This window comes from Leucopleurus acutus (genome assembly GCF_964270905.1).
Source record: "Leucopleurus acutus genome assembly, chromosome: 2".
In the NCBI taxonomy this organism is placed as follows: domain Eukaryota; kingdom Metazoa; phylum Chordata; class Mammalia; order Artiodactyla; family Delphinidae; genus Leucopleurus; species Leucopleurus acutus.
Window position 1 is genome coordinate 63,295,779 of NC_139143.1, and position 27,600 is coordinate 63,323,378.

General features: G+C 38.4%; 1 protein-coding gene across 5 annotated transcripts in view; it reads right to left on the reverse strand.

The window, feature by feature from the left end:
• RABGAP1L (RAB GTPase activating protein 1 like) overlaps nucleotides 1-26,750 on the reverse strand; it is a gene marked incomplete at its 5' end in the record, with an annotated part of 698,468 nt that extends 671,718 nt beyond the window's left edge. For 3 of the 5 annotated variants that reach the window (XM_082834438.1, XM_082834441.1, XM_082834442.1), the window contains one exon: nucleotides 25,379-25,469. Of the gene's footprint in view, nucleotides 1-25,378; nucleotides 25,470-26,106; nucleotides 26,167-26,708 lie in introns of those variants that run through there. The other 2 variants (XM_082834440.1, XM_082834439.1) reach the window with 2 other exon arrangements.
• Between the last annotated feature and the right edge of the window lie 850 nt (nucleotides 26,751-27,600).

A 27,600-nucleotide genomic window follows, 5' to 3' on the forward strand; every position in this document is an offset into this window, starting at 1 on the left:
CTTTGTTATAAAGCAGAAACTAACACCCCATTGTAAAGCAATTATACTCCAATAAAGATGTTAAAAAAAAACCCACTAATTCGAAAAGATACCTGCACCCCTATGTTCATAGCAGCATCATCTACAATTGCCAAGATGTGGATACAACCTAAGAGTCCATCAACAGATGAATGGATAACGATGTGGTAACTACTACTCAGCTATGAAAAAGAACGAAATTTTACCATTTGCAGCAACATGGATGGACTTGGAGAGCATTATGCTAAGTGAAATAAGTCAGACAGAGAAAGACAAACACTGTATGATACCACTTATAAGTGGAATCTAAGGAATAAAACAAATTAGTGAATATACAAAAAAAAAAAAAAAAAGACTCACAGATACAGAGAACAAACCAGTGCTTACCAATAGTGGAAGGGAAGAGGAGAGAGGCAAGATAGGGGTAGGGGATTAAGAAGTACAAACTACTATGTATAAAATAAATAAGGTACAAGGATATATTGCACAGCATAGGGAATATAGCCAATATTTTATAATAACTATAAATGGAGTAGAACATTTAAAAATTGTGAACCACTATGTTGTACCTCTGATTTTAATATCATAAATCAACTATACCTCAAGAAAAAAGAGGGGCTTTCCTGGTGGCACAGTCATTGGGAATTGCCTGAGAATGCAGGAGACATGGATTCGAGCCCTGGTCCAAGAAGATCCCACATGCTGCAGAGCAACTAAGCCCGTGCACCACAACTACTGAGCCTGCGCTCTAGAGCCTGTGAGCCACATCTACTGAGCCCACATGCCACAACTACTGAAGCCTGCACGCCTAGAGCCCACGCACCACAACAAAGAGTAGTTCCTGCTCGCCGCAACTAGAGAAAGCCCGCGTGCAGCAATGAAGACCCAATGCAGCCAAAAATAAAAATAAATTTAAAAAAAAGAAAAAAGACAAAAAAAAGTACATGGATATGTAATGACAAATTGGGAAACCACCCTCTGAATAACTAAGCTGAGTAGTTCTTCTGCAGGTTGGGGTGGAATGGGAGCAGGGCTCTATGCAGAAGATACAGACCTTCTGAAACTGTAAATTTTAACCATGTGCATTCACTATTTTTTAAATCAGAACATTAACTATATTACATTTCTCACTAGGAAGCAGCTTAAAATGATGTAGCTGATTACCAAAACATCACCAAGTCTTTCAGAAATTATTTCTACTTAATTTTTAATTAAAATGAAAACGTAAGTATTAGCTATTATTTTGTGAGATTAACTATCCTTACATCTTCATCTACCTGAAACTCAACTATGCAGAAATTCCTTGGGAGTTTCTACCTACAATATTCTATTTGATAAACATCTTTCATTGTTCAATGAAACACTTTTCATCTCTAACAAAACAAGTTTGAGCATTAGTGACCCGCCCAAAAATCTAGAAATTGACATTTAACTCTATTAGAACTTTAAAAATTTTAACCAAATTTTAAAGTAAAGGTACACAATGATCCAGTGATCCACCTGCAAAAATGTGTCCCAGATAAATACCCACCAATATATGAAAATACAAGAACACACACATTGGATTTGCTTTCGGGGGCGGGGGGCGGAAATCCAAACATCTAACAATAAGGAAAAAGTTCAATAAGTTATGTGGTATTATGCTGCCACAGAATTGTCACAGAAAGATATCCAAAATATACTAAGTCTATTGTAAGCTCATTTCTTTTTTTCAAATGTGTGAATTAGTAAACAATGTATGAGGAGAAGGAGATTTCACTTTTTACCTGTATTCTTCTTTTGAATATGTTACAATGATTATTATATACTACCCAGGATTTTAATATAAAGGTGGAAATTTTCAAGAAATAATTATTTGAATATATGATTTTACATTTCTTTAAATAAAATTTAAAAATAATTTCAATTGTAAGTAAAACCTAAGAGAAATAAAATTTTAAATTACCCTTCAAAGTACTTTAGCTCTATCGTTCTCAAAGCAAGCTGCATACAATTTTCTGCATCTCAACTGGGATCCTTACTGAACAGTACCTAGCCAGTAGGCTCTGAGTTAGAGCTGAAAGGTTGTAAGGCATCTCCAGGTCTCATTACATTTCCCAGATCCTGTTATCAGAAACAGGAGGATGGCAGAGAGCACTGATAGATCTCTCCTATCCCTACAATCATGTTTCAGTGGAGCCCACAAACCCTAAGAGGTCAAGAATCAATGTCCTATATAGAAAATGTCAATATGGGCAGGTTAGGGTTGCCACCACAACTCCACCCCAACCTTGAGTGATCTATGGGATCACCTTCCACACCACTTAAGCTGAGCACCTTCTTAAATAAGGTGGACATTCTTAGCATACAAGTGCTAAAATCAAAACCTAAATACCTTGACTACCACAAACTGAAGAAGTAGTTAAAGAGCAGTAGGTCTTAGTCTGGGAATCTGACCGATAAAGAAGTCCTGAGGAGAGTACAAGAGATTAACACTGCAGAGAGCTTCATGAAACTTCTCTACTAAAACAGACTCTAGATGAGAACAGCTGCCAGGAGATTTCAGATTTTAAAATAGTTTTGATATGGAACATCTCAGGCCTATCTGCTCAGCCTCAACCTACTATTAACTGTTAACAGTATTTAACATCTGTAAAGAGAAGAGGAAGTAGGGGTAGGGGGTGTTACATGCAGGGGAACTTTCATTTTTAACTAGATATACTTGTGTATTTATTGAATATTTTACCAAGAGAATATGCTCATGTACCAATGTGATTTTTAAAATTCAATTAAGACTGAAAATATAAATATCCCTAAAAATCATACACAAATTAGTGTGACTAAGTTTAGCAGAAGCTTTCTAGAGGGAATTCAGTAAAAAGCAGCGATTGATGATGACTATATGAAATGATGTAATAATAAATACCATGTACTAACATTTATTAAGTACTTACTACAGGTCAGGCCCTACTCCAAGCCCTTTATATGTATCAATTCATTTAACCACCGCACATTATTAACCCTTCTTTTACCAAGAAGGAACCTGAGGCACAAAGAGCTTATTTAACTTTCACAAAGTCACAGTTATTAAATGATGGAGACAGGATTCTAACAGTCAATCTGATTCTAAGGGACTTAGAAAAAGGTATCAAAATAATAGCATGATAGGGAAATGAACAACCCAATTTTAAAAATGGGCAAAAGACTTAAACACATACCTCAACAAAGAAGATATACAGATAGCAAATAAGTATATGAAAAGATGCTCCACATCATAAATCACCAGGGAAATGCAAATTAAAACGAGATACCACTACACACCTAGTAGAATGACTAAAATCCAGAATACTGACAACACCAACTGCTGACAAAAACGTGGAGCAACAGGAATTCTCAGTCACTTCTGGCAGGAATGCAAAATGACATGGCCACTTTGGAAGACAATTTGGTGGGTTTCTCACAAAACTAAACATTCTCCTAACCATATGATCTGGTGATCACACTCCTTGTTATTTACTCAAAGGAGATGAAAAATTATGTCCACACAAAACCTGCACATGTATGTTTACAACAGCTTTATTCATAATTACAGAAATGTGGAAGCAACCAAGATGTCCTTCAGTAGGTGAATGGATAAATAATAAATATATGTATACATATAGCTGATTCACTTCTTTGTACAGCAGAAACTATCACAACATTGTAAATCAATTATATACCAATTTAAATAAATAAATAAATAAATAATCCAGACAGTGGACTATTATTCAGTGCTAAAAAGAAATGAGCTATCAAGAAATGAAAACACATGGAAGTACTTCAAATTCATAATACTAAGTGAAAGAAGCCAATCTGAAAAGGCTACATACTATATGAGTCCAACTACGTCAATATTCTAGAAAATGCAAAATTATGGAGGCAGAAGAAAGATCAATGGTTGTCGGGGTCGGGGGGCGGGGGGTGGAGGGAAGGATGAAAAGGCAGAGCATGTAGGATTCTTAGGGCAGTTAAACTATTTTGTATGATACTACAGTGGTGGATACATGTTGTTATACATCCACACTCATAATAGGTACAAAACTAAGAGTGGATTCCAATGTACACTATGGACTTTGGTGATTACTATGTATCAATGTAAGTTCATCAGTTGTAACAAATGTACCACTTTGATGTCTGATGTTGATAGTGGGGGAGGCTGTGAACCTAAAACTATGAACCTAAAACTTCTCTGGAAAATTGTCTATTCAAAATTTTAAAAGAAATAAAAATAATAGCATCATGGGGTTAAAAGCAAGAAGATAAAAGAGGGCTCCTGTGTAACTTGAAAGCCATGTTGCCACCTTCCTCCCAAGCTTTGCTTATATTTCAAATAGATAATCATGGCCCTTTCTGGCCAATCAACTTTAGGAGTTTGAAATTCCTGAGAATGCCAGGTTGGGAGTGGGGGGTGTTTGCTGCTCCAGGATCAACAGATTCACATTCACCAACTAAGCACTACTAATGTAAAAAACAGCTTTCCACACATCTTTGGTATTCTTACGGCCCCCACCAAATTTTAATTCCTATGACAGTTTTCTCCTTCATCTGCCATTGTAGCAGGCTTCTACCTAATCCTTTATAAGAATTTCCATTCACAAAGATTCTATTCTCTTCCTTTTAACACCTTTCCCTTTGGCATTTCACAGCCTGTAAGACTGAGGAAAGGACCAAATCAAAAGAGAAAAGAAAAAAAGAGAGAGAGAACAAAGGTTATATACCACCTATCACTTAAGCCCAGTTCCAACAAGTCGCTACAAAGATACTTCTACTTACATCCCAAGGGCCTGAACTTAGTTATACAGCCACTCCAGCTTTCAGGAAGGGCTGGGAGATGTAGTCTTTATTAGATGAACATGAGCCCAGCCTAAAATGCTATTACTTCAGAAGAAAGGACAGGCAGCTGTGGAGGGACAACCTGCAGGCTCTGCCACACCCGTCCTTATATCCTCACTGCAATGGCTGACACATACATAGCTGGCACTCAATAAACATTTTTGCAATAAATATTTCAAGTCAATTCAACTTAAAAAAATCAAACATTTATTGAGAGTCTCCTGTATCAAGTTCAAATTCCTCTGTTTTAAGATTCCTTCATAAGTTAGTACCATCCTCCTTATATAATCTTATTTCTTAATATTTAAGAGGCGATTTAGTATGCTCCAGAAAAGCACAGGCCTTGGAACCCAGCTGCCTGAGTTTAAATCCCAATTCTGCAACTTACTGAGAGTGTGATCTCAGGTGAGTAACATAATTTCTCTGTGCCTCAAGTTTCTCATGTGTAAAATGATGATGATGATGATGATGACAATACCAACTTTCTAGGGTTATTTGCAGATTAAATGAATGAATACATGTAGTATACTTAGATCAGTAACTGACACACAGAAAGCACTCAATAAATGGCAAGCAACTATTATTTCCCATCATAACCAGCCAACTAATTGTACCATGGCCTTTAAATTATCCTCTAGACTTTATCAGATCCCAGTATGTGGCAATCATTTTTACTTTTGTTCTACCTCTTGAACTCAAGGCAACTGTTTCAATCTTTTGATCTTGAGACATTTAATTTTCCACAACTTTGTTTATACTATTTTGCCCCAACAATAAAGCCTTTCTATTTCCTCCTGTTTATCTAATGCCTACAAGCCTCATCTCAAATCTGTTTATCTTATTAATTCTGGTTAAATAGTATGCATAGGAGACCTTCAAATACCTACACTCTCAGCTCCCCTCTCCTCGCACCAAGATGAGTGGTGGTTAAAGGTAAAGGAAAATGGCCAGATTCTCTTCATATACTTCAACACAAACAACATACTACAATAGGGTGAATGCAGTAGCAGATATGAGAATCTGTCTTCTACTAAGGCAGACATTAAAGGGATTTGCAAAATGTAAAATCATGCTGTCTTCTCACTAAATTGTTTGTTTTAGAAATAGTTACTTTTTGTTTTAAAATATGTCATTTATGTTAACATGCAATGGATTTATTACCATTACTGTTAATGAATAAATAAGCATTCTAAATTATCAATTTTATTTTCTAATGGAGCAAATATCCCTATATACATATTCAACATCTTACCTTTGGTCATACTACTCCCTTTACTTAAAGCCCCTTTCCTCTCTCATCTGGCTATAACTAGACACTACCAAGCCTTCAAAACTCAGCTCAAATTGTACCTCTTTCATCATCCCCTACCCCTCCTACTGCAAATGATTTCTTCCTACTTGAGTTGCCAGTGTACTTTATCTGAACCTCTCTCAAGATTAACATCTCTATGTGATTTATCTTCCTCGAGGGCAGATTATTATTCATCTTGTATCTCCAGCTCAGCTCACAGTGGGCATAAAATGAATGCTTTTGCAATGAATACTTCTAAAACTTAACAACTGAGGACAAATTATATCTCAAAGAACAAGAAACAAGAATATAAATATAAAATGACTTTTAAAAATTAAGAATGGGTAGACAAATATAACTACAGATTTAAAGAGGACCTAAGATGACACTGGGTCCAACTTCTGATCTAAATTATCAGTTCAGTGTTTCTCCCAGTAAGAGTTCTTAGTTATTAAGAAGAAAAATAAATTATAGCTACCTAAGCCAAATGGAATTTATTAAAAAGATATCTCCAGAAAAGCAAGGAACTGGACTTATAAAAGGCCACACAGCCAAGACTATGCCCAAAAGCATGCCTGTGCTGCTGGCACAGATGTCAGAGTTTGCACCGCCCGCACTACTAACAGTCTAGACACTGGGTGGATGCCACACTTAGAACCACTGCCCCTGCTGCTTCCTAAACTAAATGAGATCGTGTCTACTGCTACCAACTCTCACTGGAATGGATTTTTTCCAGTGTCATCTTTATAATACTAGCTTCCAGTCCAAAATTGGAGATAGGTATTTGATTGATGGAACCCAGGCATGTATCCATGCTCTAGATGAAAAGGGGGCTGGGAATAAAGCATCGAACATCTTCAGCTTTTCTAGTGAAAAGAAGGCTCTGCCTCATAAATTGGGGAAATTTGCCAAATACAGGAAACGGGTTCAAGTGCTGAAAAGCCAAAAATGAGAAATGTTCACTATTCATAACAACCCTTATTGATGGCATTCAGGCAACCACATTACCCTAAATAGCAATTATCAAAACTATATGATACTCAAAGCACTGTGCCACAGATAACTTGTTGGTAATAAGGGAAAATATAAACTTTATAATAGAACAATTAGATTTTGTCACCACTTTACCCAGTGATCAATATCAGCATCACTAAGAGTAGGACAATGAAATATGTGCCTCTAGATACAATGCATTATGATACACACAGCACAAACTATAAATACTGGTGCCCAAAATGTTTTAAACCTTTAGATCTAGCTTTCAGCTTATAGGAAATAGAAAACAATGAATTAGATCAGACAAATTCAAAACATGAAACATTTTACAAGACAACTGTCTAGGTACCTGAACAGTCATGAGAAGAAAAAGGAAAATGTGGGGAGATGCATGTAGATTAAAATGTACATAAGAAATCTACAACTAAATGCAATTGCACAGTCTTTAAGTAAATCTTGCTTTGAACAAACCAGCAGTATAAAAGACATTGTTGTGGGCTGAACTGTGCCCCGCCCCAAAAAATCATATGTTGAAGCCCTAATCCCCAGTACCTCAGATTTGGAGTTAGGGCTTTTAAAAAGGTAAATTAAAATGAGGCCATTAGGGTGGACCTTAATCCAATCTGACTGGCGCCCTTATAAGAAGGAAATTTGGACACACAGAAACGCCAAGGATGTGCACACACAGAGGAAAGACCATGTGAGGACACAAAAAGAAGACAGCCATGTGCAAGCCAGGGAGAGATCCTCAGGAGAAATAAAACCTTCCAACACCTTGATCTTGGACTTAACAGTCTCCAGAACTGCGAGAAAATTAATTTCTGTCGTTAAAGCCACCCAGTGTGTGGTATTTTGTTATAGCAGTCCTAGTAAACTAACACAGACATTTGGGGTATAAAGGGCAAAATTTTAATATGGGCTGGGTTTCTGATGATATTAAGAAATTGTTAATTTAGTTAGGTGTGAGAATGTGATTATGGTTATATAAGAAAATGTTCTTACTTTTGAGAGATACATTCAAGTATTTAGGGATAAAAATAAAACAATTTCTGTAATTTGCAGTGCTACACCGAAAAAAGAGATGAAGCAAAAATGAGAAATATAAGAATTATTCAATTTAGATTGTTATGTGGATATTAAGTAAACAGTTTTCTCTTCTTATAAATTTGAAACTTTCCACAATGAAAAGTGAAAAGAAAACATACCCATATTATACTGATTTAAAGAGGAAAAACTGATCATACAACAGAACAGAGATCCCTGAAATAAATGACAGGAACGACACAACTAAAAGACTCAAATGATGAAAAAAATAACAGAGAAAACTGTAACTATTCAGAAAACTGTAACTATTCATTTCACAAATATCTGTCGAGTGTATCCTATGTGCCAGTACTGTGCATACAGAGGTGAACAAAGGAGACGTGGTCCTGCTCTTAAGGGGCTTATAATCTAATAGAGTAAAGACATGTAACAAAACAAAGTAAACACAGTAAGCACAAATAAACAAGAAAAATATACAAATATGTAAGATTTTTGAAACAATCATTTTTTTAAAATAAGTTCCTCTTCCATCTCTAAAAGGGAGTTCCTCAGGGTTCTATTCTGGGTCTCTTCTACTCTACCCACTTAATCTCAATTAGCATATTTCAAACCCAGACATCTTTCTCATGTTTTATAACCATTCTTCAGGTTGCCTACAGACATCTACAAGTGTTTACCTCAAAGACATCAAACCTTGAACTCATATTTTCTTCCCCCAAAACTCTGTTCCTCCTTTAATCCCTCTTGGTAAAGCTGACCAAGAATTATGACTCCTTCTCTTTCACCCCTAATCAAACATATCACAAAGTCCTAATGATTTCATCTCATGAAAACTTTTTTTTTTTTTTTTTTTTTTTTGGGCGGTACACGGGCCTCTCACTGCTGTGGCCTCTCCCATTGAGGAGCACAGGCTCCGGACGCGCAGGCTCAGCGGCCATGGCTCATGGGCCCAGCTGCTCCGCAGCATGTGGGATCTTCCCGGACCAGGGCACAAACCCGTGTCCCCTGCATCGGCAGGCGGACTCTCAACCACTGTGCCACCAGGGAAGCCCGAAAACTTCTTAAATCTGTCTACTCCTCTCCTAGTTCACTTACCTGGATTATTGCAATAATTTTCTAAATTGTCTTCCTGACTCCAGCCTTACTTCTCTCCAAATTCACTCTACACAGGCCAAAATAATCTCTCTAGAACAAAATCTGATGCTGTACTATTCTTAGAATAAAGTCCAGACTTCTTAAATGATCTGTAGGACCCAGCATCACCAGGCCCCTGCTTACCTTTACAGCCTCATTGTAAGGCTCTCCCCCTTCCTTCATACACACTGCTGTCCAATCCATACTGAACTTCCTTTTTTCACTCTTCAAATTTGCTATGTTCTTCCCTGCCTCTGGGCCTTCATATCTACTCTCAATCTCTAGTACTCCCACATCTATTTCCCTGGCTAACTCCTACTCCTTCTCATCTTAGAATCTCTCTTCTGGGTAAGGTGCCCCTCCTCTGAGCTACCACTGCAGCTCATATGGCCTATCATTGTACTTATCACAGAGCACAGTAGCTGCCTACATCCTCATTAAACTATAAATTCCACAAGGGCAGGGTCTCTATCTGTTCACTTAGTACCTGCTATATCAAAGGCCTTGATTGAATACATTAACTCTGTCAATGATGATTACTAAATTGATTTTCATCTTCATATTATTTATCTTCAGTTGGGCCCAAAAATTTCATGATATTTTTTCAATCCAAAAAGTCCTGACATGTTATCCTGTGGGAAGATTATCTATTTTAAGATTTAGAAAATTGTTAGAACTTCTTACAAGTGTCATTTTATTTTCACTTCAAATATGAAACTTGCAAACAAAAAGTTCCAGTTTTCAAAGCAGAGTAGTTACAACACTATTTCCCCTTTCCCCCTTATTCTAATTTCCTTGACCCCTCAAACATTATATTAATAAGTTTGCTATAGGGAAAGCACCTTCCCAGATATATGTATAAAGACATTTCACTGCAGAAATGCCTTTTTTTTTTTTTTTTGACCGTGCCAAACGGCTTACAGGATTCCTCGCAGTGAAAGGGTGAAGTCCTAACCACTGGACCACCAGGGAATTCCAGAAATGCCATTATTTTTAAGACTAAAAAATTGTTAGCTTAACAAATCATCCTTCTATCTAAGGTAAACAGGCAGCATCCAATATTATGTTTTTGTTAAATAACAAGACTTTTTAATTACTCTTGCCAAACATTGAAGCATATTTCCTTCAAGCATCACTCAAAAACAAGTCTAGAAAATAAAATTAGACTATAAGAGTAATTTTCCTAGCTAAATAATCCTAGTTGTTTTATTTTAAAAAGTCAACTGAATTAAAACAATATTTAGAATTATTTGGGAGATAAGAGTGTCCCAACATTTCTCAACAACATTCAACTATAACCAAAATGTGTTATACTTGGGGTTGTCAGATAAAACATAAGACACTCAGTTTAACCTTGAATTGCAGAAAGACAATTAATTTTTAGTCTAAGTACATCCCAAATATTGCATGTATTTTTATTTGCTAAATCTGGCAACCCTAGTTATATTAACAAAATTATCACACCTAGCAAAATCTGACTTTACTTATACCTTTTTCATTATAAAAGTTATACAAATTTAGAAAACAAACAGAAATGTCCATAATCCTACTAAGCTAACACAATTGGCATTTTAGTGCATTCCTGATCTTTTTCTTTTTTTTTTTTTTGCAGTACGCGGGCCTCTCACTGTTGTGGCCTCTCCAGTTGCGGATCACAGGCTCCGGACACGCAGGCTCAGCGGCCATGGCTCACGGGACCAGCCGCTCCGCGGCATGTGGGATCTTCCCGGACCGGGGCACGAACCCGTGTCCCCTGCATCAGCAGACAGACTCTCAACCACTGCGCCACCAGGGAAGCCCTCTTATGTATTTTAAATGGTTATATTCACCCTTCCTTAAAATGATACATTCTCTGTAATTATTTTCATGCCAAATAATGGTTCTTGGAATAGATGTATCATAACTTAGTCTCCTATTGTTGAAAATTTAAGTTGCTTCCAATATGCTGCTACTATAAATAACATTGCTCTGAATATTCTCCTGCATACACCTGTTTCTTATCTTTCTTTTTCCTGTAGTTATTTCTTTAGGATATTCTCAAAAGTGAAATTACTGAATCAAAAGTTTATGAAAAGATTATGAATAGTCTAACAATTCTGGATACATTCTGCCAAATTACAATCCACTAGCAATATTTGAATATGCCTGCTTTACTAAAATCTAACATTACATATTACTATTTTCAAAAAATCTGAAATAAGTATAAAATAGTATTCCATTTTGCTTTAATAAATGCTTTAATAAGCATTTCTTTGATTACTGAGAAGATCTAACCTTCTGACAATTGCTTATAGGTTGTATTTCCTCTGCTATCAACTGTCTGCTCATTTCCTTTACCCATTTCAAAAAATGTTTTTGTTCATTATAATAATAAAGCTTTCTGAAGTGAAGACTAAAACAGCCAACTGTCTAAAATTCTAGTCACATGGACCAAATGAAAAACTAGTTTATATCTACAATTCCCAGTGCCTTCCAGAAATTACTACAAAAATACTTTTAATGTAAACTTTCATTTTATTTATATGTATATTATCTCAAGGTTCATTTCATAGAAATCATAACTCTCATAATTAAAATTAATTAAAAAGTTGAGATGACTGAAATTTCCTGATATTAAAATAAATACCAGAAAGATCAGTTCAACCTAGTACTTGGATATGCCACAGAACTAAACTTGATCATCAAAACAGAAATCATGTTGCAGATCTAATCTCTTTAATAATCTAGAGACACCAAAATACTCTGATTCTGCAAACAGAGTTAACTCTCCAATGCTGTCAGTAATCTTACAAACATAAATATGCACTACTGGTTTCAAGAGAAGACAGATTAAGAAAGTAAGTAGCTCAGCAAAACTTCATCAACACCATTAGAGCAGAACTCAAAGCTCACATCAAGCTAATAGCAAGCCTTTAAATGGCAGAGATTTTAGAAGTAACCTAATTCAATCTCTTTCCTCTCCCATCCCCCACCCATTTTGCAGGGGAAGAAACCAAGGCATAATGAAGTGAAATAAACTTTCAAGATAGTCATAAAGCTACTTCGGGGAAAGAATATCTGCTTCACCCTGTAATAACAAAATTTTATTGAGTGCATTATTTGAAGCTCTACAGATAAGAGAAGTGAAAAAACCGGTTAAGTCCTTGCTCTCAAGGAACTTACATGCTACTGGGGAATGGAAGAAAGGAAGGAGCGAGTGAAGGAAGGAACAAACGAGGGAGGGAGGGAGGAAGGAAGAGAGAAAGGAGGAAAGGAAGGAAGGAAGGAAGTTTCTGATAGGGATAAGTATTCTGAATTAAAATACATAGGGCAACATGGCAGAGCAAGCCTAGAGCATCAAGGACCACTTCAGATGGGGTGGTGTGGGAAAGACTCAGAGAAAATTTTTTTAAAAGCTGAGATCTGGGGCTTCCCTGGTGGCGCAGTGGTTGGGAGTCCGCCTGCCGATGCAGGGGACGCGGGTTCGTGTCCCAGTCCGGGAAGATCCCACATGCCGCGGAGCGGCTGGGCCTTTGGGCCATGGCTGCTGAGCCTGTGCATCCGGAGCCTGTGCTCCGCAACGGGAGAGGCCACAACAGTGAGAGGCCCACATACCGCAAAAAAAAAAAAAAAAAAAAATTAAAAGCTGAGATCTGAATGACAACAAGAAGTCACCAACAGGAAAATTAAAGGAGAGAGCATTCTGATTAGAGATTCTCTTATATCCAAATGTTAGTCAAGGTACAGCAGGGGGTGAAAGGGAGGGTGGCAATGCTTCTTTTGAACAAAATGTGTACCATTTAAGTATAAAAGATACTACAGATTCAATAATAAATATGGCACTAACATGATGATTTTTTTCAAATGATACACAAACTAAGATAAAATACTGTGAAAGGAAAATATCTAAATGATGATGATTTAACTTAATCTACTTTGAAAAGATACATAGAATAATTAACCAACTTTTCAATGATCGCATTTGAAGGTGACAAAGTAAAGGCACTTTAAGATTTATAGATAATTTTTTAAATTCTTAGAAGATATCAGAAGGAATCAGGACAAGATAATGCTAATAAAGATTTTCAAATACGATGGAAAATTAACATTAGTCAGAAACTTCAGTTTCCAACTTTTCTAATCCATTTTTGACACCTGCATATACAACAGCCTAAGAATTTTTTTCCAGGAAAACTATTTATATTAAATGACTAGGAATATTGGGCTAAGAGAATAAGATGTTTCAGTCAATAATTCTGCTTTTTTAAAAGATCAGGGTTTTTGGTTTTGTTTTGTTTTTTTTTGTAGTACGTGGGCCTTTCACTGTTGTGGCCTCTCCCGTTGCGCAGCACAGGCTCTGGACGCGCAGGCCCAGCGGCCACGGCTCATGGGCCTAGCCGCTCCACGGCATGTGGGATCTTCCCAGACCAGGGCACGAACCCATGTCTCCTACATCGGCAGGTGGACTGTCAACCACTGCACCACCAGGGAAGCCCAGATCAGTTATTTTTAATACATGTATATTTCACTTTCCCCACTGCAATCACTGAAATACATGGTTTATGCCTTATACTTCTTTACGTTCCTCCACAGCACCTAACAGAGATGTAATGAAAGGGCAAATCCCAATAGGAGTAGCAGCAATATAGATCTCAACAGCTTGTGCACTAAAGGGGAAAATAGAGGGGGAAAAATACTTCATTCCTAGAAATGTCTTAACACATTATCACAAAGGAACAATTCTACAGCTCATAAACCTTGAATAAGTTGCACCCAGCTCACTGAAAAATCATTCTGTAATCAAGTAAGTAGTTTAGTACTGTCAGCATTTTAATAACTAAAAAATAAATAAAACTTTTTAAATTTAATTAAATTAAAAACCACCCAACCAGTTTATGAGGTTTTAAGCCAGACTATAGATGTTATGCCATATCTGATCCAATCTGGTTCCACCCGTCCTCCTTCACATAAAGCTACAGGCCCTCCGCATCTGTGTCCCCCATCTGAGGTCACGAGTGCTGGTGCAAAATCTCTGCCATCATTCCCCAGGTCATCCAGTTCTCCCTCACCCCATTTTTTGGTTTGCTGCTGTCAAATAAAGTTACTAATACAGAAGGAATACTGAGGATTCTGGCTTGGTAAAAGTCCTAAGCATACCTACCATCTATGGAGCACCTTCTATAACCAGGCACCTATTTCTTAACTTTTACAGAGTCTTAAGGTATTATTACTTTCATTATACAGATATATAAACCCAGAAATAAGGTTACTTACCCAAGGTCACACAGTTAATTAGTCTGTCAGGTTCAGGGTTCCTTCCTTCCCAAGAAACAGATCAATGACCATCCCATCAAAAAAAGGCCAAGATAATGACAATAAGAGGCAGAGCCACCAATACAAGTGAACAAGGTCAGAAAGCAGCAAATCCAGAAAAAGGAACTCCACAATCTTTTCCACCTACTTTAAACCCACTGCCTCACAACAATTATAAGCTTGAGAAGGCCTGGAGAATGTTTTTCACGCTGATAATCTAATTTGGAGACTACATGATTTGCTGACATCTAGCGCAAAGACTGAATTTTTATATACTCATTATTATTCATTTTAAGAGATTTTCATTTAATAAGGTTAATGATACATAGATAGATCCAATTCAGCTCTAACATAGCTTACAAAACCATTTTAAAAGTAGTATTGAAAGTCCTACTAAGTGCCAGACACAACAAGAAAGAAAGGAAGGAGGGGGAAACATTTATGAGAACTAAACAATGTGCCAGGAACTGTTATGTCTCCTCTACATTCATTAACTTATTCAAGATAAATAACCCTCTGCAGTAGGATTATCCCCACTTCACAGATATCATCCCCAATGCCACACAAAGCCAAGATTCAAACCAAGGAGAGACCAATTCCAGAGCCCTAAACGAAGTAGTTTTTGTTTTTTTGCATTTCTCGAAAAGCCTATAGTCTAAAGCAGAAACAGACAAGCTACAATGCAATGTTTATTAGTATCACAACAGGGAGGAAAATAGAATGCTCCAAAAGCACAGATGAGAGATTACTAACAGAGTCTATAGTCTCAGTGAAGGTTTTCAAGATGATGACATCTAGGCTGAGAGAGACCACAACTATGAGCCATCCAGAACAGAAAGACAATCTGGTCCACACTCTCTAAAAATACCTGATATCCAAATGGTCAAGAGCCCTAACTTTGATATTTTATATAAGCAAATAATTTCTAGCCAATGTTATATAGCAAAGACTGTGCTGAAATATGTCTAGTATCCCATAAAATACACAGGTCTATGTATCATATATATGAAGAAAATTAAGGTTATTCAACGCCCTTTGGAAATCAATCATTCAGGATAAACAATTTGATAACTGAACTAACAGTTTACCCTCTGGTTTTCATACTATTTCATATTAAAAAATCTTTTTAAGAAAAAACTTTAATGCCCCTGTAAATGTATACAGACCATACATTTAACCTTTTCTTGTAAGAGAGAACATGACAAACTTTCATTATTATTCTAATACTATTAGAAACACAATTGATACCCAAAGCTAAGTAGGTGCACAAGGCTGTTTTCCTTTACTATCTACAGTTTTTAGTTTTTCCTATTTCTTTGCTGCTATCATGTCAGCAATCTTGCTGTTATTATCAATATGTATATTTATGACAACATTTCAATTCTAAATTATTCCTTTTAATCTATTACCTTAGAAACCACAAGCATCATGTATAAAATAAAAATAAGTTCTCAGTGAGAGCTTTATTTATAAGTAACTACTTATAAAAATGATATCTACTTTGGGGTTTTTGCATGTTTCAGAGAGATGAGGAGCTGCCACTGGGTCTATATAAGTTAAGAGTTATAACTTCAAATTTTCATACCTCTATTTAAGATGTCTCTCTTGCCTTCTTTAAACTCAACTCAGATATTCCAAGCAACCTTACCTGAAACCCCAGACCAGGTTACATAACCTTCTGAAGCTTTCTGTAAGACATATCCTAAGCTGCCCCATCCTTGCTACACGCCACTGCATTTGCATGTTTCTCCAGTATAACTGTCAGCTCCTTAACAGTCTCTTATCTCTCCTTCTCTAGCACTGAACCCATTCTCTGCCTTATAAATGCCTGCTGAATAAAACAATGTCAGAGAATGAAACCAACGGTATAAAGAGCCATAAAACCATAACACTCCATACAGTAAAAACGAACTTTCATACTCACAATGATATTAACTTTCTTCTGAAAATACACACTTAGGAAATATAAACTTGAGGGAAAATCACAAGAAAAGTATTAAGCACAAGCATGTGACAACATACTATTAAGCTGTTTTACCCACTGCACCCTCAAAAAAAATCTGTTTATCTTGGGGGGAAGAAAGCAAAATACATAACTATATTTTTCCCAGGCAACCATATACTTTTTTCCACCCTAAGTTCAAAAAAACCTGACATTTAAGTAATGGTGATTGTTAATTGTCCAAGCTAAAATAGAAGTTTTTTGGGTGTATCCAGCTATTTTGAGGTGTTAAAATAAAAGTCACCCATTACAAACAGCCATAGATCTTGATGTTGGAAGACTCTCAGAGGTCATCTAATGCCATTTATATACTCCTCCTCATTGCAGAAAGAGTTCAGGTTGGTAGAGAGCATCCAATCCACTTTTCATTCAATACACCCTACATTTTTGCCTCCGTTTGTCTTTGCCTCACGGATCCTCTGGACCCACGCAAAACATGTCTTCTGCCTTGCAGATAGCAGCCTTTCAAAATCCATTTTATTTTGCTCTACTTATTTTATTTTACGGTTTGACTTATTTTAGTGATTAAAAGTAATATACATGCTTATCTATTTCAATGACTTCTTTGGCTTCTCAAAAATTATCCAGTAAAATGAAAACACCAGGCACGTTTATAGGTGTTCCTTTGTAAACCTTACCTTTTTGGTCCTCATAACCACCCTATGAAATAGGCAAGGCAAGTATCATCAACCCCATTTAATGAATCATCAGTACAGAGTAGTAGTTGAGAGTCACTATGAGGCAAATTTAGAAGCAAGAGACCTGCCTTTTATGAGCTGTGTGATCATAAGTTACTTTCTCTACGCCTGTTCCCTCATCTGCAAACTGGGAATGACATTATAATAGTTCCCACCTTAGATAGTTTTTGCAAAAATTAACTAGATAATGCATATTATCTTATATAATAACTGACACAATCAAAACTCAATAATGTTAGTTTATTATTATTATGCAAAGAGAAAAAAACTGTGGCAAGTCACTTACGCTCTCAGAATCTCATAGCAGCACTAGATCAGGAACTAAGGTCTTACGTTCTATCCACCTTGTCTTCCACAAAACCAAAAAATGTTTTTAGTTATATTTGCAGCTTAAAGATGATTCTTTTTTCCATTCCCTTTGGCCAACCAAAGTTTCTAAAATCTACTATTATCATTCTCCTCTTCCAAATGAAATTCTCACAAGTACAAAAATTGCTAGAGTTCTCTATCTAGAAAAGTAAATTCTCAGTGGAGCATAATAAAGTTCTACTACATCTAGCATGCAAACAAGCAAAATGAGAAGTATCATATTAATTGCTAAACAAACTGGTTTCTCCAACCTACTATTGTTAGATTATCTTTTAAAACTTTTATCTGATATTTTCAAATGGTAGAGATTGCTATTTTATTGTTTGTGAAACCAAGTGCAACAGGAGAAACCTGTTTCATCTATCGAAACTATTGACAAGGGCTTCCCTGGTGGCGCAGTGGTTGAGAGTCCACCTGCCGATGCAGGGGACACGGGTTCGTGCCCCAGTCCGGGAAGATCCCACATGCCGTGGAGTGGCTAGGCCCGTGAGCCATGGCCGCTGAGCCTGTGTGTCCAGAGCCTGTGCTCTGCAATAGGAGAGGCCACAGCAGTGAGAGGCCCGCGTACCGCAAAAAAAACAAACAAAAAAAACTATTGACAAAATTGACAAGAAATATAAAACACATGTCAGAATTTTTAAAAATTAGAACACCCCATTGTTCATAGCAGCACTATTTACAATAGCCAAGACATGGAAGCAAACTAAATGTCCATTGACAGATGAATGGATAAAGAAAATGTGGTATATATACACAATGGAATATTACTCAGCCATAAAAAAGAATGAAATAATGCCATTTGCACCAACATGGATGGACCTGAAGATTATCATACTAAGTGAAGTAAACCAGACAAAGACAAATATCATATGATATCACTAATATGTGGAATCTAAAAAGTGATAAAAATGTACTTATTTACAAAACAGAAATAGACTCACAGACATGGAAAACAAACTTTTGGTTACCAAGGGGAAAAGGGAGGGGGGAAGGAGGGATAAATTGGAAGTTTGGGATTAACATATACACACTACTATATATAAAATAGATAAACAACAAGGACCTACTATATAGCACAGGGAACTATATTCAATATCTTGTAATAATCTATAATGAAAAGAATCTGGAAAAGAATATATATATACATATATATATACATATGTATAACTGAACCACTTTGCTGTATACCTGAAACTAACACTTTTTAAATCAACTATACTTCAATTTGAAAATTATATAAAATAGGGGACTTCCCTGGTGGTCCAATGGTTAAGAACCCACCTTCCAATGCAGGGGTCATGGGTTCAATCCCTGGTTGGGGAACTAAGATCTCACGTGCCGCAGGGCAACTAAGCCCGTGTGCCACAACTACTGAGCCCGCGCACCACAACAAAAGATCCCACATGCCGCAACTAAGACCCAACGCAGCCAAATAAAATAAATACATAATTAGAGGCCTAGACTCATTAGTGAAAAATTAAGCTGCCTAACTCATGCATAAAAATTTTATAGGTTCACTACTATTGGCAAACAGGTGGTCCTAGGATTTAAATAGTAACATCTAATCTCATTTTTCCCATTAATGTTAACCAGGAAGCTTGAGTTAGTGTTAGAATCAATTCTAGAATATTGAAAGGAAAAAATGGATGGAGGAAAGAAGACATTAACTGAATTACAATTTAGTACCAACTTGATAGGCAGTAATACATCTTTGCATAGGAAGACTAGGACAAAGTCAAATCAAAATATTGTTCCACTAACAGCAGGGCAAAATATGAGACAAAGATTTTAAATGAAAGAATACAGTCCATGAGAGAAGATCTTTGTAGAAATAAAATAATAAATGAATACGGTCTGATGGCTATTAGCTGCTGAGATAACAAAATCACTATAAAACAACCTAAGAAACCATACTGTCTGCCAGTATATGTATAGTCTCCCATCAATGGTTGACTTTTCACGAAACTAAACTATAATTTATTCAAAGTGTCATACCAAGATAAATTTACTAAAGAGAAACTATTCAAGGAAATACCTATTATCCCCTGTAACAACCATTTGCATTTATACAATGCTCCTAGCAAGGGGACTCAAAAATGACAAAGTACATCTTGAAGCACAGAATAAATACTCTACATTGTTTATCAAAAACTAGTGTTACATGTCTCTTAAACCTTCAAAACTGAAAACCACAAGTTTGTATTTTTACTAAAAATAGTGTTTGTTATTTGCATCCCCTCTGGTGAAGTTTGATTTTTAAAGTCCTGTAATTTTGCCTACTGCTGATAATGAGGGAAGAATATGGGTGTACATAATACACAGGGTAAGGGAGAGGTTGAGAAATCCTTCACTGGTACATGAATGAATTCTACACTTCCCTTTTAAAATGTGCTAGTTTTCTGGAAATGTGACATTCAAAAAATCCCTTTGGGTTTGCATTATTTTCATATTTGTGACTTGAAAGATAGTCTTCAAAGAGCCAGACCACTTATTTTTAGTCATTTACCAGGTAGACTGTTTTCGCCATAAATTCCAACAGCTAGTGGGTGGGGTGTGTGTTATACATACATATAAACACACACATCCATGTGCATGTGTATATCTTTAGAAAAATGTTTGCATAGTTTAAATTAAGGACATCAACATCACACTTTGTATCACAAAAAAATGATGTTAGAAAATTTGGAAGAATTTTAATAAACTCAACTTGTAAAACCTAACATGTCTTTAAAAAAAAAAAAACCCCACCTCTGCGCTGACATGATTAGCTACACCATTCAAATGGTGCGAGGTATCTGAAGCATGCTGCATCTAAACTCTTATCATGCTATTTGGGGTGTGCTATTTTGTGGAGAGGTTCATATGAAACTGCTAAAACCTAAAGTAACAGGACAATATACTTTACATATCAGAAGTTGAAATAAATGAGGAAAACAGTATGGCAAAGACATAATTCACATTTATTTTGGAACCAAAGCTCATCCCAAAAATTCCTTGTCAACCATCCAGAAGTAGCCCAGCTTTTTACCAACCAAGCAGCTTTTTACTATAGCAACTTCATTACCAAGATTACCGAAATTTTCCACACACTTCTAACAGTCTGTATGTGTTGTTACCTGGGCAACATTCAAAAAGGGCTTTTAGCTTTATAGAACTGGTAGGTCAAAGAGAAGTAAAGCTTCTTCAAATTGACTGTGCATCATTTTAATTAGAAGCAGTGAGTATGAAATCATCAACAGACAGAAAACCTTGAGAACTACCACCAGAGCTTCAATTTGATTAACAGACACAACTTACTGTCATTTGTCTTCATTTCTAGCCACCTAATTCCCCTGTGGAACAAAGCAAGCTCCATCCAAGACTTCAAAACATCTCCAGTCATACAGGCTGTCAAAGATATAAATGCTGAAATCAAAGGAACTTCTTTGAGTAAAGAATCTATCCTTCACAACTGGCTATAGTATGAAATACTCTACTTTGCTGCCCTAAATTCTGAAAAGCAGTCAGCTCAGCTGTGGATCTGTATAAACTGCCTTTCTGCCTAAACCAAACCTGCCTCCAAAAATTAAGATCCAGTCATTTAGAAAGCACATTTTTAAAGACGCTTTGAAAAGACTTTCAAAACTGCTTCCTGTACTGCTACAGCCAATTTGATGCTGTCTATTTGGCCAAACAAAAAATAATGGCATCTCCTTACAAAGAAAATATTTTCCCTTTCTTTCCAACAGTTTTAGGATTGATAAACTCAAGGTTGTTTCTCTCACACTAATAATTTTTCCCTCAGCTTTTACTCTAAGGATACTTAAGTGTTCTCTGGGTCATAGTCTAATCAGGAGCACAGCATACAAAGCTTACTTAACATTAAGAAGTACTAGATGACTCCAGAGACAAAAATGAAAGACGAGTTGAAAAGCAGAAAGGAAAACTGGCCTTCAAGGCTCTTCACCATCTGGTACTGACTCTTTCTTGCCTAGCTCTTTCCCTCCATTCCTTTGACTGCCCCGGCCTCTGGCCCAGAAAGGCCTTTCTCTATATACTATTTGTCCTATTTCCACATGTCCAAATCCTACCCATTCTTCAAAGCATGGTTTAAATGTCACCTCTTCCCATATCCTTACAACTAAAAGTAATCTCTCCCTCCTCTCTCTAACTTGTACTGCCTTACCTTTATCTCTTTAGTACACATTACTTTCTGCCTTACATTATCTTTGTTTCCATATTTAATCCCCCACGCAAGCATAATGCCTCACGGTCAAGGTTCATGCCTTATTCATCTCTATTCAAACTGCTTAACACAATGTCTTACATATATTAAACACTCTAATTGAGCTACATGAATGGGTTGGGTTAGGAAAAGAGATAAGTCCACTAGAAACAACTCCAGATTAGGAGTCCCCAGACCTGGCTTTGCTAATGACTAGCTATGTGACCTTGAACTTCAATCTTTTAGTGTGTTCATCCACAAAGTGACGAGGGTGAACTAAACCAGTTTTTAACTATAAACTGTTATCCATTATCTGGCTGTAAAATCAATTTGGGTGCCAAAACCCAGCATTTTTAAATAAAATGAAATAGAATAGAAAATACCAAAGTGTGTTGTAGGCAGTGCTGTGGTATGCTGTAAATGTTTAACTGGCTATCCAAAGGAGAGAGAAAAGCTCTGAACTGTAACATTTGCAGGTGTCCCTGGTGTAAATACTCCCACCAGGGCCAATTTCAAGCTACACATGGAGTTCCGTGGGAAGAGAGGCAGGATTGCGCTTACAAGCCAACTGATGAGACAGCTCCAGCAAGGTCCTGAAAAGATAAGTATTGTTTCACCAAACTTTTCTTTCAACTCTGTGTGTGTGTGTGTGTGTGTGTGTGTGTGTGTGTTGAATCAGGGTATAAGATGTATTTCTTACTGTGAGCCACAGTCAAAACAGTTCATAAATGTTCAGCTAAGCAATCTCCTAGTCTCTCTTCCATGTATGCTACACAATGCAATACATCTCACTCTTAGTTACATATGTAATCTCTTCACCACCAAAATTGATATGTCTCTTCAAAAATGAGAGTAACAGAGGTGCCTATTGATACCGCCAGAAGGCAAATTACAGGGAGTGGAAATTTGTCTTAGGAAGTATTAGCAAAAGGCCAAGGTTCTCAGCCTTTGTTCAGTTACAACCAAGGACTACAACACCCTACTAGTAGCAATGGCCCATTTAGCAAAGGGTTAGGAGAAAGAGGAGGAGAGGAAAAGGAAATATAGTATGAAAAAAGGGCCATGTAATTGTGATATGTGCCCATTCCCCCACTCCACTAAGAACCTGGGTACAGAGAAAACCAGTGCTGTAAAAAAAAGGAAATTTCCATACCTGGTGTTTCCCTGTCAAATTCTCCAGCACAAGCCTGCACTGAGAATCCCCTACTACTAAAATTAAGTTTTTGCCAGGGACTAGAGACATGTAGTACTTGTTGAACTTAGAAGAGGCAAGGGGGAAAATAGTACAGCAAACAGTTGTTAGACTTGATATTCTGGGAAAACCAGGCTTTTATTGAAAAAAAATACTTTATTTTCTTCTTATTTAAGCTTACTAAACTGGGTGAGAAGGGAAGTTTCTTGAATATATTTTTGGCTGTACTATGTCTATCACAACAACACAGTCTGTAGCCAGATTTTTCATGAGTGTTTATAAAGAATTGTGTTTTCTATTTTTAAGGTTATTTAGAAAACAAGAAGACTCAGAATTTCAAGTGGGCTAATAATCTTAGCCCAAATCTAACTCCAAATCAACTGAATATATGCCTATAAGTTTCCCAGGAAAATCCCAAAAATTACACCAAAAAACACCAAAAGATGACAAAAAGAAGTCAGCAAGAGCACAAACTTGCAATACTCAAGTATGGCATCCTATCTGTTCAATGAGTGCAATATGGAAAGTAAATGAAGTATGAAAAAGAGAATGCTGAGATACAAGCTCTGCTTAATTCCATTAACTATTCCTTATTAGGGTCCACTGATAGTCAGGTACTTATACCTAATTTCAAATATTGACCATAAAGTGAAAATTATTAACCACTCTGAAAAACCAAGAGTCAGGTCAAGCAATGTCTTTCTCCATGCTCACAATATTAAACCTCTCCTTAAAAACTGAGTATGTTTTGGGACTTCCCTGGTGGTCCTATAAAGACTACATCCACTTCTCTCCAGATGACTTGTTAATACATAATACCAGGGCACATTTTGACTTGATTTAATAGAGACATCAGTCTAACTCAGTCTCAACTAACTCCCCTACCAAGCGAGCATTTAATACAATTTGAAGATAATGCATACATTAAATTCATCTGGTCTTTCTCCTTTGTAATTTCATTGTCAGTTTCACATGGAACTTTGTTGAGATAACAAATCACAGGCCAGTTTTCCAGTAGGAGCAACTTGTGGACCAATATTTTCCATGCACAAAATCCACTTCCAATTTGACCACAAGCAAACTTCATGTTTGTATCTTCTGACATCATACTACTGAATATTCTACAAAAGTGCAGCAGAAGCCACATATAAACACTTATGAGAAAAGTCAGAAGGTTTTCACGATATCGTGTTGTCAGAATCGTTAAGAAGCAACTACTTACCTCCCACCATGTACAAGATAATTTAAATGTATTTTTAAAAATCCCTAAACCTTCCCGTACCAAAAATGCAGACCCTGAAATCAGTTTCCAGTCAGCGCTGAAATCTGTCAGGCAAGCAAAAGTTCTCCTTACCGTTAGCATAATGAGGTTGACAATTCTTATCACTTACATGAAACTCTCAGTTCTGCAAGTGACCAGGTGAATTTTGGTACATTTTCTAAGATGATCCTGAGAAGTATAAGAATACACAAGCACCTGGACACACTGCCCTGGGATCAGAAACAAACCCTGTCGGTCCAGTCCCCTAGCACCCGGACACCTCCCGCTGGCCAGTGGCCCCTTTCCACATGCTGACGCACTGCCCAGTCCTGCACCGTTGGCGACCAGGGCAAACTACTAGCCCAGTCTCAGAAACTTTGACTCAGTTATCAGTACACTGAGCACCCACAACCTGGACGGGGGTTGTTTGGCATGGCCAGGCGGTCAACTTTGAAGCGGGGCATTTCTTGCAAGTAGAGATCTGCCCAGGAGCAGCCTAACCCATCCAGCAAAACCACAAGCATCAACAGCAGGAGAGGAGCAAAGACCCGGGCGGAGACAGGAGGAGCGCGAGGGCAAGACGCGGTCACGAACAGATGCCTGAATGTGGGTAAGAAAATAACCTAACCACACGCCCCCCGGACGTGGGGCTGCTGGGACTGAGAACCCGGCAGCAGGCACGGCGCAGCAGCGGGCGGCAGCGGCGGAGGCGGCGGCGATGTCAGGACGGCACAGCTGGAAACGAGCTCCCAAGTCACCAACCCCGCCCCCAGGTGAGGGGCGCCGACCCCGACAGCCGGCCCGCCCGGGCCGCGAAGAGCCGCCGCCCGGGAGAACCGCGATGTCCGGGAAGCCACCGACAGTCCCGAACCCTCCCCGCGTCTTCCTCCCGAGGTCCTCTCGCATCCCGTCCCGGGCCTGGCCCCCACCGCTACCCTCCCCGGCTCGCCCCGGCGCCAACACCCCCAGCCCGGCTCCGGGTCTCTTGTCTGCCCGCCGGCCCCTAGGAGGCCGCCCTCACCTCACCTCCTCACGTCTCCGCGGGCAGGGCCGGAACAACTCTGCCAGGCACCCGGGTCCCACCCGCCGCCCCGCGCTCTGCGACCGGGCCCGTCCCGTTCACTCCGCCGCCGCCAGAGCCCTGAGAGGGCGGAGGGAGCAGGGCGGAGTGAGCGGAGAGCTGAGGGGAGGAGGACCGCCCGGCAGGAAGAGGCGAGGGAGGGGGCGGGCCGGGGAGGAGGAGGAGGAGGCGGTGGCGAGTCGGGAGCGCGCGCGTCTGGGCCCCTCGGCGCGGCGTGCGCGCTCCTGAGGGTGGAGGCGCCTTCTCTGCCCTGGGCGGCGGGCGCGCACGCGCGTACACGTCCCCGCGTGGCCGTGGTAGGGTTAGGGCCCGCGAGTGAAGACCCGGCCGACCTGGCTTGTTACGAGTAGGAACCGGCGAAGGGGCTGGATGCGCTCGGGGCGCTTCAGAACCTCCCGGAGGGTAACCGCGCCGTGAGCCAGCCCGCGCGGGTTAGCTGAGGCCGTCCCCGAGCCCCGAGCGAGTCGGGCTGAAGCCCTGCCCGGCGGTTACCGAGCTCTTAGATAATTCTGAGTTTGGGGCGATTGTGTTCTTGCTCATAAACCTGGCTTACATATATTTTCATTCTTAATAATGCCCAGTAATCCTCAGGGAAGTCACCTTTTAAAGAATACTAACTTTTCTCGCCAGTTACTCTTTTCTGTGCCTCTTTCAAGGTGTCTTGTGTACTTACGAAGTGCTCCCTTGCCGGTTCGTTCTGTGAGACTCAGGGGAGATTGAAGAGGAAAATAACCTGCGTGGAATGAACAGGAAGCACTATTATGTATTTATGAAGAAAACGTACCCTCATTTGCACCTTTTTATCCTTTGGGGTCATAAATTTGGGGGCACAAACTACTAGAGATAAAATAAGCTAACTCTTTATCATCTACTAATATTGTACTGATCCGTCAACTGTGGATATCCTCCTTTCCAGATAGTGTAGGCAAAAATGACCAGGAAATTTTCTGAATTTCCTTAGCACGTTGTTTCTATAGGTTTGTGGCGCCGAATATATTCACCCTTACCTGGGTAAATCTGTTCAATACTTTATCCCACTAGAGAATCTTTGAGGCCCTGCTTCATTCATGTTTATCTTCCACCATGCCTAGCATAGTGTCTGACTCATAGAAAGTACTCTATAAACGTTATTGTATCAATAAGTGAATATATTGCAGCAAGAGTTGTGTATGTCCAATGATTTCTGATCTAGAGTGACTTCTTTAGTTTAAAATTCTCCCTCTGTCCTACCTCAATTCCCCTGCACTCATTTCCCCACCTAGATCCAAAAGCTACCTGAGAAATATGACATTTGTCCAAAGAGCCCTCTCAAGTTCTACACACACACACACACACACACACACACACACACACACACACACACCACACACACACTGTGCCCTCCACCACGCCTTTTTCCTAATTTAAATGTTTATAGATGTTGGGACATATTAAGTGTTGCAACTGTTCTGTGTTTCCCCTGCCTGCTGGGCTTCTTTAAGCTCTGTAACCCAAGAGACTACCTAGCTCTGGGCCTGACCCAATAAATGCTGGTCTTTTGATATTTAATAAAGTTAAATATAACTCAAAACATCTGTATCTATTAATAAATAAGCCAACAACTATGTACTTAGCCTCTACTAAACGAAATACTAGTAAAGTTACACTGGACACCATAAGGAAGTCAATAGATGAAAAAGACAGTTTCTGCCTTCTGATATCTGCTAACCAGAAAAAAGCTTTCTGAGAAAAATGGCAACACTGTGATAATTATCTGCATTCAATAAGAAACAGCCCCTGAAAAAGGAAATAAAATTTTTAAATCACAAGTCCAAAATAAGTTTAGTGTTCCCAAATTCATTACCACATGCCTTCGGCAGCAATAACAGTGTCCACCATTGGCTGTTGCCAGTTAATTCTCCTATTAAAGTGGAGCATAACAGCCAAGTCACTATTATAGGATCATTGATGTGCCAGCTTGCTACAAGGCAAAGAACTCTGTCCCATGGCCACATGTTACACCTCTAATCACCAGGGGTCATTCTGTAAAACCGAGCTGTTCCTCACAATAGAACTTGGATAGGAGATGTCACAAGAGAACCTAGATAAGAGACAAGTCACAAGAGAACCTAGATAACAGACAGTGAAGGTGATTTGGTACAAACTCATCCTCACTACCAGAAAAACA